The sequence below is a fragment of the Alligator mississippiensis genome, chromosome 7, assembly GCF_030867095.1.
Source record: "Alligator mississippiensis isolate rAllMis1 chromosome 7, rAllMis1, whole genome shotgun sequence".
Taxonomy (NCBI): Eukaryota; Metazoa; Chordata; order Crocodylia; family Alligatoridae; genus Alligator; species Alligator mississippiensis.
In genome coordinates this window covers 78,825,591-78,840,796 of record NC_081830.1, presented here as the reverse complement: position 1 = coordinate 78,840,796, position 15,206 = coordinate 78,825,591, and the positions used below count along the sequence as shown (strand labels likewise).

Here is a 15,206-nt window from a genome sequence, read left to right as displayed (position 1 = left end):
TTTGGTCTTATGTTTTTCCAAACTGTTTCATCCATCCTTAATCTTAAATTGATTTCATACCTGAAGCTTCAAAGAAATCCAACAGGCAACAGGGGGAGGAGGCACAGTATAAACTACGTATTCTTCAGTAAAACACTTTCTCCCATGTTGAGTGCTGAGAGCTGCACACAAAAATATGCTGTGCTGAGCACACCACGAGGCATGAACAAGAGCACCACAGGAAAACAACTATTAGCTCAAATAATCTTCCACAAAGAAATATGTCTAAGAAATAACTTTGAAAGACCTTTGGTAATTCAGTACCTTTACCTCTGGCCACCAAACTGTTAGATCAGAAAAAAAATGTTCATATCTGTTCTTTAAATTCCATCTTCCCATAAAAACAGTGCAATAAAATGTATGGTATGTGGCAATCCAAGGCTGGATTATTGTGAGACTTGACCATTATATGGACAAAAGAGAGAAAAAATTGCACAACAGTTCCATAAATTCCATCTAGCCATGAAATAACTATCGCATTTGTATTTGCATTTCCATTATACAGAATAGTCTACCTTCTGAGTTACCCAGGCAATGGTATTGTTTTATTTATTTAAGCTAGGTGTTTTGCATTTTACTGTATGAATGGCTGCTAGGAAAAAAATAGGATTCAATAATGTGGGCATTTCACAGTAAATGAATTGCACTAATACAACAATATAAAAGGTAGTGCTCAGCAGTTTCTCTAGGACAGGTTCTGTTCCAGAACTATGCTTCTAGCCTTTTAAAGACTCACTTATGAAACAATAAAGGTTACATTTTGTTAAATGAAATAATACAAAAATCTTATAGGATTTCCACTTTAGGTTTTATTTACTCACTTTTCCCTATGGAAAAGAGTCGTCTATTCAATTGGCTGTTCTCTTGCAGACTGTTTTTGTCATTCTGTTTCATACTCTGTGCTCAGTATTGCAGCCCCCAAATTGTAAAACTGTTGCTGGGACTAAAGGCTAGAGAAAGAAAAAAAAAGGTGCATGGAAATCAAATATAATTTGAAGAAACCACATGTGAAGGTAGCTGAAAAGGTTTTGCAGAGTCTGCAGTTCTCTGTGCAAATTTGCACTACATGTGAAATGCAACATTTGTAGGACCTGCAAAAATTCTTAGCAAGTTCTGAGACTTTTTTTTTAAGTGAATGCTAAATTATTGATTGAATGTTGACAGCCAAAGTCAAAACTAGTGTCTATTAGCATATCAGAGAGGTTCATGAGTCATGTATCCAAAGGGAGGAGCTAGAAATTACTATGCTCCTATCACTATGACTTTCTCCTCTGAGTGCTGTTCTAGAAATATGCACTGAGCCTTTTAAACACTGAGCTGTTATCTCTGTGAAAGGAGGACCATCTCTTCTGATTTTTAACTGGCAGAGCAGTGCAACCTTGCTATCTCTCAAAGAATCAAAGATTCGTAGAAAAGTAGGGCTGGAAGGGACCTCCAGAGGTCGTATGAGGCAGGATCATCTCTATCCAAAAAGCAATCAGCAAAGCCCAGAACCATGGGAAGTACCCACAGTACCACAGTATCATTATGCATCCTATCTCTCTCCCCTAAAATTGAGAATAAGTAATTTAGAGAACAGAGAAAGATGGCAAAATGGTTTGATATCACCATTGGCAGCAGAAGACTTATCCTTTCCCACCTTTGTTGAATGACTTAGTGACATATGAGGAATAAAGATTGAGGGGGCCATGGTTAAATTCTCTTAAGGCAGGACGTCAAATGTACCTTGTGCCTCGGGCCAGATCTAGACCACGAGGCTCTGTGTGAGCCAGATCCAGACAAAGGTATAAAGAAGCTGTGATGGCAGCTGTAGCTCTGACCTGGAGCATGTGATGATGGCAGCAGCTCTAGCTCCAACCCAGACCATGTGGCAGTGGCAGCGGCAGCTCCAGCTCTGGCTCCAGCATGGGACATGTGGCGGGGGCCAATGGCTAGTGGCAAAGGAGCTAGGGCCACAGCACAGTGGATGGATGAAGCAGCTGGATTCTGACTGGGACTGTCACCCTTGCTTGGTCAGCAGCTACTGATTGCCATTTCCACTAAGGCCACACCCTCCAGACCAAGCCAATAATCTGGCAGGCCATATAGAGTAGCTCCACAAGCCAGATGCTTGACACCCTGTTTTAAAGTATATAGAGAAGAGAACGAGGAAGAGATTCAAAGTAGGGGTGTGCAAGATGGGCCATATTTGATTTGGATTTGGATTCGGGCCAATTCAGGGGACAGTGATTCGATTCATTGATTCAGATCACTGTCCCAATTAGTTTCAGCTGAATCTGAAGATTTGATTCTGATTTGGAAAATCAGTGATTTGGCCATAGACACAGCTTTACATGTTTTTTTCTGCATACCTCAAGGAACCAGGCATGGCTCGTGTATGTTGTGATGCTAGGGCAGATGGAGCATCTCACAGGAGTGAGTGTGTGTGTGTGTGTGTGTGTGTGTGGGGTGGGGGGGGGCACGTGCTCAGCGGTGAACCTAGGAGTGGAACCAGGAAGTACTTCTGGTCCACTTCTGGGTCCGCTGCTGAGTGCAAGGGGGACCCTCCCCTCACCCCTGCCAGCTTGGCGATTAGCCACAGGGGGACCCTGGATGCCCCCCAGACTCAGGAGGCACTACTCCCCAAGCTGGGGGGCAAAGGGGGTCCCCCATGTGCTCCCTGACAGACCTGGAAGTTCTATTGGTCTACTTCTGGGTCTGCCGCCAAGAGCACTGGGGACTCCTCTCCCCCCCCCCACCAACACTCCCATGGGACGCTCCATCTGCCCCACCACCTCAGCAATTATGAGTCACCTGGTATCTTGAGGTATGTAGAAAAAAACATTTAAAGCTGTGTCTATGTCCGAATTGTCAAATCTCTCCGAATCAAATCAGAGGCTTCCGATTTGATTCTGTGAGATTAATGGATCTCCTGATTTGATTCAGATTCGGAGATTTGGCCACTGAATCAGGCCAAATCTCCTCCGAATTGGATCAGCAACCAAAGCTTCACACAGCCTTAATTCAAAGTGCATTGAAAAATATGTGGGAGAGAGAGAAGTGCAAAAGGTACTCCAAGAGGACTTGGAGATAGGGACTATTTTGAAAGATGCTAGAAGTGTTGCAAGTCCCAGAGAGGAGAGAGAGAGAGATGGAGGTAGGAAAGAAAGAGTGTGAATGGAGACTTAAGTAGATAGGAGATGCTTTGATCAGAAAAAGAAGATAAAATGTCTAGATCAGTATTAAGTAGCACGTGCCCTTAACGTTGTTTTTTTTTCCAAATAGCAGTAATAGAATGTTGCAATTATTGTTTTATGCTATGTCAATCTTGCACATTTTGCACTGTTGCTATTTACATGTTGTAAAATAAAGTTAAAAATAAAAAGCATGAGGCAAAATAAAACTTGAAACAACATTTTGAAATTCTGAAAATGGATTTAATTTAGAAACAAAAGTTTTCTTCATCCAAAATTGTTTGGGATTTCCGTATAATGGGAATTTAAAAATATCCTCATGATGAGAGATGTTGAAATTTCCCATGAAATGGAAATTCTATGTTGTGACCATCTTTACCTGGAGATGTCTTACTTTTGTGGCAAAGATTGATGTAGAGTGCATGTACTGTGCATCTGCTGTTTTGGTAACTACTCATCCTGTAGGCATGATCCATATAACTCTTGCTCCACACTTTTGCTCTGTCTCTTGAATGTAGATTATTATCCCTGGTTCAGAAAGTTGTCATAAACTACATTTCTACTTTTGAAACTTCCTGCTATTTTTACTTTAGCTCTGATTATCCCACCCTCCATCTCTCATCCATTTTATCACTTTAATTGGCATCCAGCAGGCAATTATGTGTGAGCCAGCAGGCTATGATGCAATATTTATATTGCTCATACTTCATATAAATACAAATGGCAATTCAAGCCTGAATGTTATATTCAGAAGAGAGCATCTATACCCTGAAGAATCTTTTTGCCATTACACTACAGTAAAAGTATTTATGGTCACATAGTTTATACTGATTCTTCAGTTCAATGAAAGGGCTCATGGACAGATGATAGAACCAGTAATAAATTCAGACTGTACTGTGATAAATTTTTATTGTTGTAGCAGGCATAACTTTACACAGGAGAATTCCCTGTACTTAATTTACCAGAGGGAGAAAAAAACTAGTTTTCTTAGAAAATTGAGGAAAACTGTCACAATAGATCACTCAAGGATCTGATTTGCCGGTGCTTAAATTTAGGAGCTCTGTGGGATTATTTGTACTTGCATAAGTGTTTACAAAATTGGGGCAGTGATCTCTATATATGTTATTGTGAGAGAGAAAGATATAGGACCCAAAACCCTTGTACAAACAAGGTGCATCCCCACATGGAAGCATGTGTGCTTGCTGCAGCTCAAATAGGAGCAGCACAAATTAGAGCCGGGGATTTTTGCCTTAGCGCATGTGCCTGGACATGCACTTTGGTGTGGGGCAAGTTGTGTCACTTGGGACAAAATAACCCTGCCCACTTCCTCCCAGATCAGCCAGGGGGAGCTAGAGCCTCGGGCCAGCACCTATGGGTCTGTCAGTGGGGGCTGCTGTCTAGCTGTGACCTGCTGTCACCTGCGACAGTATCTGCCCCCTTGGACTAACAGCCCCAAGGCTGCATGCCTGCCAGACCCGGAAGGGGTGCCTCTGCTCAGCTATCACCCAGAAGATGTGCTCATTGTGGTGGTCCACTTTGAACTGTCCAAGTGTGTCCTCTTGGCTCCAAATGGCCAAGAGGTCAGCCACCTCATCTGGCCTCCAGCTGGGTCCCCAGTGCTGGCCCTGGACAGGCTCCTCTGCCCAGGTCTCACCACTTGTCTCATCAGCAGAGAGCCTGCTGTTCCCTGTTTAAAAACTGCAAATTCTCTGAAAAAAAAATTCTCATTAAAATACCCAAAATAGTGTTCTATCACTATTAAAATTAAATTCCACTATATATAGAGACATCAGTTGACCAATGTTTTATTGATTGATATATTTACAAGTTCAAAGCAGTTTGGAAGCCTACCAGTGCGCCTCTCATCAGAAGAAAATAAATTCCAAATCTCCAAAGACTTTGGCATTTAGTTTGGGCTTTTTTTTCATGGAAAAATCAGAGCTGCCCCCCAGGATGTGCAGTGCTGATCAGCACTGATATGACAGTGCCCTGCCTCTGCCCTTGCCCCTCACTCTCAACCCAGAGCCTGTCCCCCACCCCAGTCCCCTCACTCCTGACCCTTAGGGCCAGGTATGTGGGTGAGGGCTTTGTGGGGGTCGCTTGGGGGTGTGGAGTTAGTGGGTGGACTGTGGGGGGAATGTGGGTGTGGGGGGGGCCATGTGGGATAGACTTCTCAGGAGGGGTGGGTGGGTCCCCTGTCCCCTGTAGGATGCAGTCCCCCTGCACAGCTCATGAACTGCCTCCCCGACAGGGGCTACAGCCCCCCCCCCCCCACAGGGGGCCCAGAGTCCTCTTGAAGGGGCTACAGTCCCCCGCCTGCAGGGCCCAAAGCCTCCTCATAGGGCCACAGCTCACTGGCAGCAGGAGCAGTCATTGGGGTGCTCAGGGCCTCCTGGCACAGTCCCCCCCTTGCAGTGTGGGGCAACTCAGCTCAGCCCCAGCTGCCTGGTACCCAGCGCTGCCTCTGCCACATTGCATAGATTCACATGGCACTGTGCACTTTCAGGCAGCTCTGGGCCACTCAGGCTGTCACCCAGGGGCTGATGCTGCTCACAGGGACTACCTGTCATGCTGGGCCGGGTCCTGTGTGTATGGGCTCCATGCGCTGTCGAGGGGGCCATTGTTTTGTTTCCAGCGTGCCTCTTGCCACATCTCAAACTGCTTTGAGATGCAGCAAGAGGCACATGCTGGCTCGCCTGGATGCACCCACAGTGGACAAAAAATGTTTTCAATGTAACCCCAAGCTATGAAAAGTTCACCAGGTTGTGACCTCAAAATTCCTACCACATTGTTGTTCTGACTCCACATGTTTTAAAGAGGTTGAAGGTATGGGTTCATTTGAAGTTGAATTTTAAAGCAAAACACAGAATTCAGACCTTTGTGAGAGCAACATAGCAGAAGAAGGGTTTGTGCCAACCCCCAAAAACATAACCACTGCATGTTGTGCTATTGTAGTTTGGTGTCCCTGTCTCTTTTCTATTGTGCAGATAGAGACCTCTTTTGGGCACAACGTGATCACTGCACTTCTTCATTGCATCTGGACATAATGATTTGTGACTCAAAAACCCTTGTGGATTCATCAAACTACATTACTCCCTTCTGAAATGTATACCTGGAAGGGATTGATATGGGATTTGGCTCATAACATTGTATTAATTATTCTCTCTCTCTCTCTTTTACATTTTTAAAAGTATGCCCTGGAGATGCTGCCATATGTGGTCTAAGGCTCTGCTGAACTTACTGGAACAAATTCATCACCCCCACTGAATAACAGATCTTCAGTCTATGGGCTGAAAAAGTGATGTTCAATCTCTGGGCCATGGCTTCCAGAGTCATGGCAGTTAAAGTTGCAATTGCTCCATTGATGCCAAATTTCCAGACTTGTGGGGTGTCCTGTGGACTGGATGACACCACCCTGTGCACTGGGTCATGTGGGGTTGCACTGGCCCATGTGCATCACCACTCACCTCGTCCATGGAGCCAGACAGTTGAGGACCACTGGGCTCCAGTTCTCTGGGGGTTATAAGAACACTAAGTTTATACATATCTGCAGCCCCTCCTTTGGCCTAACCTTTAAAAACTCCTTTTGTGGCCTTCTGTGTGACCCCATGTAACATCCCGTGATGTTCACTTGAGTGCTTCGCCTTTTCTTGCTGTTTGGACGCAGCTGTCTCCTTTCAAGTCAACAGCTTGCCTTCCAGTAAGATACCTCAAAAGGTCCCCAGGGATGCTCACTTGCCACATCTTGTTTTTACAGAGTATTGCTGCGAGGAAGTTCTTGAATCCTGTCTCTCCTGGTAACTTCTTTTGACTTCCTTGCCTAGATCTCCGTCTTGGGGCTCTGTCTCCCCTACACCCCACTTTGCACCAACCAAAGATTATGATAATCCTTGACCAAGGCTAAACGAAGTTCACCAGCCATGTTTGGGCCTTAGCCCATATCTAATCACAGTCCTGGTTCCGAGAGTGTACCGTCCTAATTCAGGCCTTGCGTCAGCCTGATTAGTTCTAATGTTTGCCCCAGGATGCCTTCATCCCAGGCACTCTCCTTTTCCCTGATTGCTACTTACAGATTCATCCTCCTTTCTTCTTTCTCTCTTTACAGACTCACTGCTGTCCCAGTCTCCACCGGCTTCATCCTGAATCCATGGCCTCAAGAATGGTAAGTATCCTGGCTCCTCCAAGTCAGCTTTAGCTGGGCATCCTTCCTCTTGGGGTTGCAACCACTCGCTCCTGCCAGGGAAGTTGTTGTTTCCGGCCGTTTTGGGCCATCTGGAGGACTCACTTCCAGTCCTCCTCAAATATCAGCTGTCTCCAAGGACCAGTTGGAAAACTGGCGTCAGCACGCAGCTATAAAGCATGTCCGTGCTGGAGCGGATGAATGCGTGGTGCACCATTGCTGCTGTTTTTCCTTTCCCCCCAGCACTGGTGCAGCTTGCCTTCTAGTGGCAGCATCTTCACCACTGTGCTTTTGATCCTCAGCAGCGTCCTGTGATTTTCACACCCCTCTCTGCTCTAGTGTCGGAACTAGGTTTCGGTCCTTGGCGGTGTCCCTGCCACACCCCAATAGATCATTTCATGTTTGTAGGGGCCGCTCAGCTACCCTTCTACATCTTGTTTTCCAACAAAACCCCTCATACAGCCCCTATAGAACACTGTGCAATGATCACATTTTTCTTATAACACAGCTATGAGCAGCTGCTAATAAGAGGCTAGATCTTTGTCTGGTATGCATTGGTATAGCTCTATTGCCTTCTGCAAATATATATAAATCTGAGCTCACCTGAGGATCTGGCTCCGCATTTGGCAAAATGGAGGTAAGTGGCAGGCTCTTGAAATAAGAAAGCATACATATTCTGCGGTCTCTTTGTCTGAATTAATATATTCTCTGAGTTAATAAATCCAGTGCAGTTCTTCCACTCTAGAGCCCAGTTTAATCACAGTGAGCACCAGCAAGCCATTTATTGTATTTTGTAAATACCATCTGTGCACAACCTAGCCTATTCAACAATGATGACCATAAGAGAAATCCAGTGCGTTATTGCATTGGCACTTGAACTTGTTTGGCCTTCACAAGATAATGAATTTTTTATACACTGCTTAAGGAATTATTTTAGCATTTTACTTAGGCTTAATAGATATACTAGACTCTCTCAGTATGAATGGAAAATCATTGCTGAAGGAGAGAAGACAGTGAGGTCATGCCTTACTTTGATGGGTAGCAGAAATGAAATGAAAATAAAAACACTCACCAGCTTTTAACGCTCCCAATTGTCCTATTTCTCCTTGACTTCTTTGTAACATTGCAATCTTTTTTCATATTCTATTATAAAAAGCCTTCTTGAAAAGGCGAGGCTTGAATATGGATGGGTTTGTATCTTCCTTTTCTTTATACAGCCACCTAAATATTTAAATAATATATCTTGGGCAGCTTATTTTTAATAAGAAATAGGTAACTTTGCTTGATATTCTGACAATATTGCTTGAGATAATGGGGCTTTGTTGAATTAAATTGTATATTATGAACTGGACTACTGGGATATTAATGGTCTGGTAAGCTCAGTGGTGTTATCTGGAGACTTCAGAGAAGTAGACAGTTTCTAGTCTTCTGGCTGAAGGATGACTGTTCAGTGGACATGCTGTGCATTAGTTATATGATTGGGTTTAGGGGAAGCAAGGAAGGTATTGGGAAGATGTTTTAATACATAAAAGATCAGGGATCTCATAGAAAATTAGGGTTGGAAGGGAACTCAGGAGGTCATCTAGGCCAACAGCCTGCTCAAAGCAGGACTACCACCAACCATTAATGGTATTTTTCATGCGGGGACCTGTTTTAAGATTAGTTAAGAAATGTTGGAAAAAACTCCAATGACATGTTAAATAATTTTATTTTTATATACTTTCGCTCAAAACTGGCAAATTTATCTCAGATACATACTCAAAAAAAACATGGCAGGTCAAATGGTATGGACTGTTTAACGTACTGGGATGCAAAATTGGGCAGAAAATCTCACCGGTGAAGATGTTGCAGTGAGTCTTCTGGTTTTCTACAGGGTCAAAAATACAAAAACTATGTTTATACCACTTGGTTTTGTCATTTTTTTGATATCTGGACATAATGAAACTAGATGTTCAGAGAAGCCAAACAGGACAAGCTACAATGACAAACAAATGCAACCACTTCTTGTTTTGGTGTTTTGTTAACTCTACAGTTCAAAAGATAAGATTCATTTGGGGCTAGTTTGAATCACTCTCTGTCTTGCTGGCTCTCTTGATTTTCATCACAACTTCCTTGATATCTGGTATTCTTCCCAAAGTCCCTCCTTTTGGAATCTTTATATAAAAATCTCATTCTTCATATAGCTATTTCAGAGTAAGTTTTTAGTTGTTCTGGTTTCAGAGGAAAGCTTGAAAATCATGATCATAGTGTGCTGCAAAGTCTGAAAAGCCAGAAGACCAAACGAAAAAGAAGAGAAAGTTCTATGTTTTTTAAATTATTATTTTAAAGTCATGACGTCCATCTTGGGCCTTAGTTGTGATGTGTGGCATGGCAGGACGCACAATTGTCTGGATCAGGGATCAGATCCCATGATGTCCTTAAGTGAACATGTGCCGAGGCAAGGGCCTTAGAGTCATAAAATCGCTAACCGCATTTCATCTGCACTGACTGCACTAGTATTTAATTTTGAAGTGTTCGGTATTACCTGGCTTTATAGTGGCATCAGTTGTTCTGAGTGAAGATGTAAAGCTAAAGAAAAAATAATGTTTAAACCAAGTCATCCATATCTGTTTTTGAGAATTCATTTTCGCATGGGTCTGTGAATACCAGAAGTATGGAGTAGTGTGCAATAACATAAAATAATAAAAGGGCATTTCATACATTGGTTCTTACCTTGCGTAATATTCATTATAAGTGTGTACTTTTCCACAACATATAGCCATTGTCTCTCTCTTACTAGGAGCAGTCTTTTACAAATGATGCATTGTACGTAGTACATAAAGTGTAAAAATATTGTTGCCATATTTATATTTATCATTATGAAGACAGCACAAAACTTGCATTCTCTGTTGATTACAGTTAACCTGAATGGATAGGAATTATAACAAACAATATTTTCCAGCCCATGATGCAGCAGCTGAAAATTAATTGTGTTTAAATGTTCATCAGCCAACTCAGAAAAAACTTGAACCAATTAAATGTAATGAGGGGTCTTAATATGTTACTTTTTATTTTAAGTAAATTATCCTTGCTCTGATGTGCTTTTGTAAGTAATGGTGCTTGCTTTTCAGAAAGAAAATAAAAACTTGCATCCCGTTGTCTTAGCCTTAATTCTTCTATAAGTCTATAGTTAAAAAGATTAGTTATTACTACTTGTTTAGGGATGAAATTGTGAGCACTATATGATACCATGGACCACTGCAGACAAATTTGAATAGACACTTGTACAGACCCCACAGCTGTAGGATGAATTTTACTTCCAGGTCAGATCTTTGCTGATTTAGAGCAGGAATTGTTCCAGTAATTCTAATGGAGCTGCGTGTTGTTCTCAGCTGAGAATCTGGCCTTTCATTTTGAGCACAAAGTAGCTACAGTGCTGTAATGGTTCTTGGAAACTTGAGGTCTTTTGCAACAAGCATGCATTTCCCCGGCACCCTGTTGTATTGATCCTACTGGATAATGACTCTTCTGCTGACAGTAAACTAAATATTGAATACCCCTTTCAGCACTTTGTCTTTTTATTTCTGAGATTTTTTTTTCAAGAAAACTGATAAAGTATCTCATTATTTGAATAATCAAGGCAATGAATATTTGATTGCTAACATCAAAGATGCAGCCATAATTTCTCAGTTGAAATATGTGCTTAATAGTGAAGAATTTATAACACAAAGAACATGATAATTTCCTAGCAAATGCTTTTGTTAAAGGTGGCTTTTTTTCATAATCTTGTTCTTTGAACATAATGTAGCCCTGATGTTACTGCACTGCACTGACAAACTGTTGGATAGCTAATGAAATGGATTCCTGAATAACTCCGCGAGGAGATGGATAGATAGACCTTAAATCACAGAACAACACCGGATTTAGATATGTGGACTGGGAGTATAAAAAGGCTGAATAAAAATTAAACCCTGAATAGATACTGACATGGAACCAGACACTTGTATTAGCCCAGAGATTGAATTGTCCTCTTTGACAGAGTGACAGCGAGAGAGAGAAAGAGGGTCAAAACATATTGGTTCACCAGTGTGGGATATTTGCATTCTTACTACCTGTGTTATTCCCATTACACCTGCCCTTTGGCTCCAGACCCAGTCTAGGGTAAATGCTCAATCCTGACTTCATCATACCACTTCTTCAAGAAGTTCTTTGTCTTTAAGCTTAGCTGATATAAATGGAATTGGAAAAAAATCACAATCTTTCTAGTTCAAGCAACTTTTAGGCAGACAAAAGACATCTACCTAGAAAAAAGTATTTTACAAAGAGACACTGTAACTTTATAAAGCCTGTAAAATTCCCTCTGTTGATAGTTTACCATGTAATACCTCTTTTCCATTGTGTTTTATTTGTATGACTCAAGAATACCTATTGCTCCACAGGAAGGCAGGAGCATGGCTTGCTTGGACTCGTATGACTTGTTTCATTCATTGGTGCTATGAAAAGAAAAGAGACTTATATGAATGCTGGATATTGGGAAGAAATTTGCTTGCAAATACCAGGGTCCCTGTTACTATGTTGCCTGAGTGTCCTGCATGGTCATCCTCACGGTCAGAACATTTATGAAGTTAATGAGTGCTGTTAATGCAGGGGCAGGCAAAAACAACTGATGGGCTGCATCCAGCCCATCAGGCACTTTCATCTGGCACATGGCACCCACCAACAAATTGAACCCACCCAGTCCTACCCACAAGGGTGGGAGCAAGGCACCCATGCATACGTACACTGCCCAACATATCCAATTGCACCTCACTCTGACCCTTGTGGGCAGAAGTGCCCAGCCTGGCCAGCATACACTTTCTGGGTAGGGCTGTTGCCCTTGCTGTAGCTGCTGGCGACCTGATTGGCTTCACCAGTATCCAGCTCACTCTGGGCAGCAGGGAGGGAAGTGGTGGGGGTGGGGGGAGCTGCAGCTGGGCAGGAGCATGGAGCGTACAGCTGGGATGTGTGGCAGTGCGTGGCGGCGGGGGGGGTGGCAGAAGCATGAAGCTCAGGCAGGCAGGGTGTGCGTGTGAGGGAGGATGGAAGATGTGGGGACCCCCCACATACTCCCTCACATGGTGTGCAGTCCCCACTGCTGGCAACAGCAGTATGCAGGGGCACTTGGACCTGGCACAGGCTCTGGTGCCCTCTGATGTGTGGCTCCAGCCAGCCTTGCATGTGGGGCGAGGAGTGCAGCCTGCTCAGTCTGCCTGTATTGCGGGGTCTCTGCATGGCACACCTGGAGCTCCCACACTCGCACAGCAGGAAGCCCCACACTGGAGCTGGCTGCCTATCCCGCCCCCTACTGCACAGGTCCCGGGACTCCACAGGGAAGCAGGGGCAGGGCTCCCTCCACTCCCCGTGGAGTCCTGGGGCCTGTGCAGCAGCGGGCGGGGAAGAGAGCCAGCTCCAGCGCAGGGCTCCCCCTGGTGAAATTGTGGGAGCTGCAGGCATGCCACGTGGAGCAGTGGTGATAGAGACAGGCTGGCCAGGCTGTGCTCCTCATCCCTGCATGCAGCACAGACCAGAGCCGCACACCACCAGGCGCCAGCACCTGCACTCGGCATGAGCACCCCAAGTACTCCCACCTGCTGCTGTTGCTGGCAGTGGGGGCTGTGTGCCATGTGGGGAAGTGTGGGGGGTTCCCACACCTACACCCTCCCTCTCACACCAAAAACTTCACACACCCAGACCCTACCCCCACTGACATATGAGCACACCCCAACATATCCTATGCCCGCCCACACACAGCCACCCCCTCACCCCCCACACTTCACTACACACACATACACACACACACACACACCTCACCATACACCCCACCAACCACATTCTACACCCCCAACACCATATACAAGACTATTTTTTTATTATTATGCAGTGCTCTCTATATATGGTATGCAAACAGAAATCATGACAAATATTTTTTGTAATAAAATTAAAACATGTTATAGTAGATGTTTGACTTTTGGTGAATGATTTGGTTTTTTTTCTGGTTCCAAGATGGCAACCCGCCCCCGCCAAAAGGAATATTTCTGGGGGGTAAGGGGAGGGACTTCCAGTGGCAAAGGTCTGGGGTTAGGGGTTGGGACTTCTGGTCCCAGTATGGTGACCAGGGGATGGGGCAACTGTCAAGGAGTGGGGCTACCCATGCAGCCCTTAGCAGGTCACCAAAGCTTATTAAGTGCCCTCCAGTCAAAATAATTGCCCACCCCTATGTTAATGCCATTATACAGGTAGAAAATAGAAACATGGAGAGGCTGAGTTCAGTTCCTGAGGCATTCAGTTGCATAGGATGTCTGTGGTGGAGAAAGTACATAAGCCAGTCTCCCTAGGCTAGCACTCTAACTACTGCTCTAGCTTTCCTCTCATCCAAGACTGCACATATAAAAATTGAATCAGATCAACATGCAAGGTGGGGCTAGAACCACAAAAGTTTCCTTTGCACACAAAATTTGGCAAATACTTCACAATTGTTGGGCCAGATCTTTGAACATATTGTAGTTGCTTTCTCTCTTTTGACTGTCAAACCTGGGTGACTAGTTAAGGGGTAATTGTCCCAGCATAAAGTGATCCAGATGTGCCAAAAAAAATTGTGGAGGATGGTATGTCATATATGTTTCTTACTGTTGGCCTAACAGAGAAGGAAATGTTGTGGTCCGGGGGTCATTACACCACTCAGCTTTTTTTTAAGAGAATGTGTAGGTAAAGGTATATTCTGAATATCACCAGCTTCAGAGTGGTGCCTTACATTGGTCTTGAGTACCACTGTGTAGAAAGTAGGATTTTATCTGGTTTTTCAAGCATCCATATTCATAGGCATAAAGAAACAGAGATATATTGAGATGTATTTACTTAAAACATACCTGTAGGGGACAGCAGTGCTTCATTATTTACTACAGATCGAGAGATGGTCAAAACTGGTTTAAAAAAAAAAACCAAAGGATTTTTTTTTTTTTTTTTTACTGCTGTTGGGCTTTTTAATTAAAATAAAATGGAAAATTGTATAGTTGAACAATATGCTTTGATCATAATTTTTTTTTTCAACTAGCAATAGAGTGGGCTGAGGAAAAAAGCACAAAAGCATGAGGAGTTTTTGTCCAAAATAGGAAACTTGCAACTATTGTTTGTTAAAAAAGGTGAAATTCAGGAAACTTCTGTTTATTCTACTCCTGGATGGATTTGCCCACAGCAACGTCAAGGAAAATATAAATATAGGCAAAGGCAGCTAATTGGTCAGCAACACAATAGGTTTTAGAATTTGCATGCCATATTGAAAGCATGGTGACACACTTGCACGTGATGATCATACATATGCAGAATGGCCTTATGATAAGGATGAAGATGAAATCCGTGTCGTGTACAATTCATTGTCTTTTACAAACTCTGCATTGCATTCTTTTTCTCCTTTGCACTAGTATCTACAGTAAGTAAAGGACCCAGGTGCAACACTAAGTACATTAAGTAGGAAAGACTTTTCACTCAAAGGGTTCTGTTATTTATTACTGATAAAGCATTTAATTTCACTGGAATATAAAAGCTAGTCATAGTTCATCTGAGGTAAATAATTTGAAATACAGATATTTAGTAGGAAGGAACAGAAAAAATGAGACAGAGACCTAGGAGGATAATGCTCAGAACATTGTTGTTGTATATTTTAATTGAATTGGTGCCTGTAGGCCGCTGTCAGGAACTGGGGCCAGAATGGGCTATGCATAGGTCTCACATGTAATGTCAAGTCAGTCACTGTTCAGAGAGATTAATTTATAACAAGATTCACCATCTGAATATTAGAG

At 43.3% G+C, this 15,206-nt stretch overlaps 1 long non-coding RNA gene across 1 annotated transcript in view; it reads left to right on the top strand.

Moving 5' to 3' along the window:
- LOC132251449 (uncharacterized) overlaps positions 1 to 10,872 on the top strand; it is a 113,201-nt gene extending 102,329 nt beyond the window's left edge. The window contains exon 3 of the long non-coding RNA XR_009463527.1: positions 7,318 to 10,872. This is a non-coding gene — a long non-coding RNA (uncharacterized LOC132251449). The remainder of the gene's footprint in view (positions 1 to 7,317) is intronic.
- Positions 10,873 to 15,206: the final 4,334 nt, after the last annotated feature.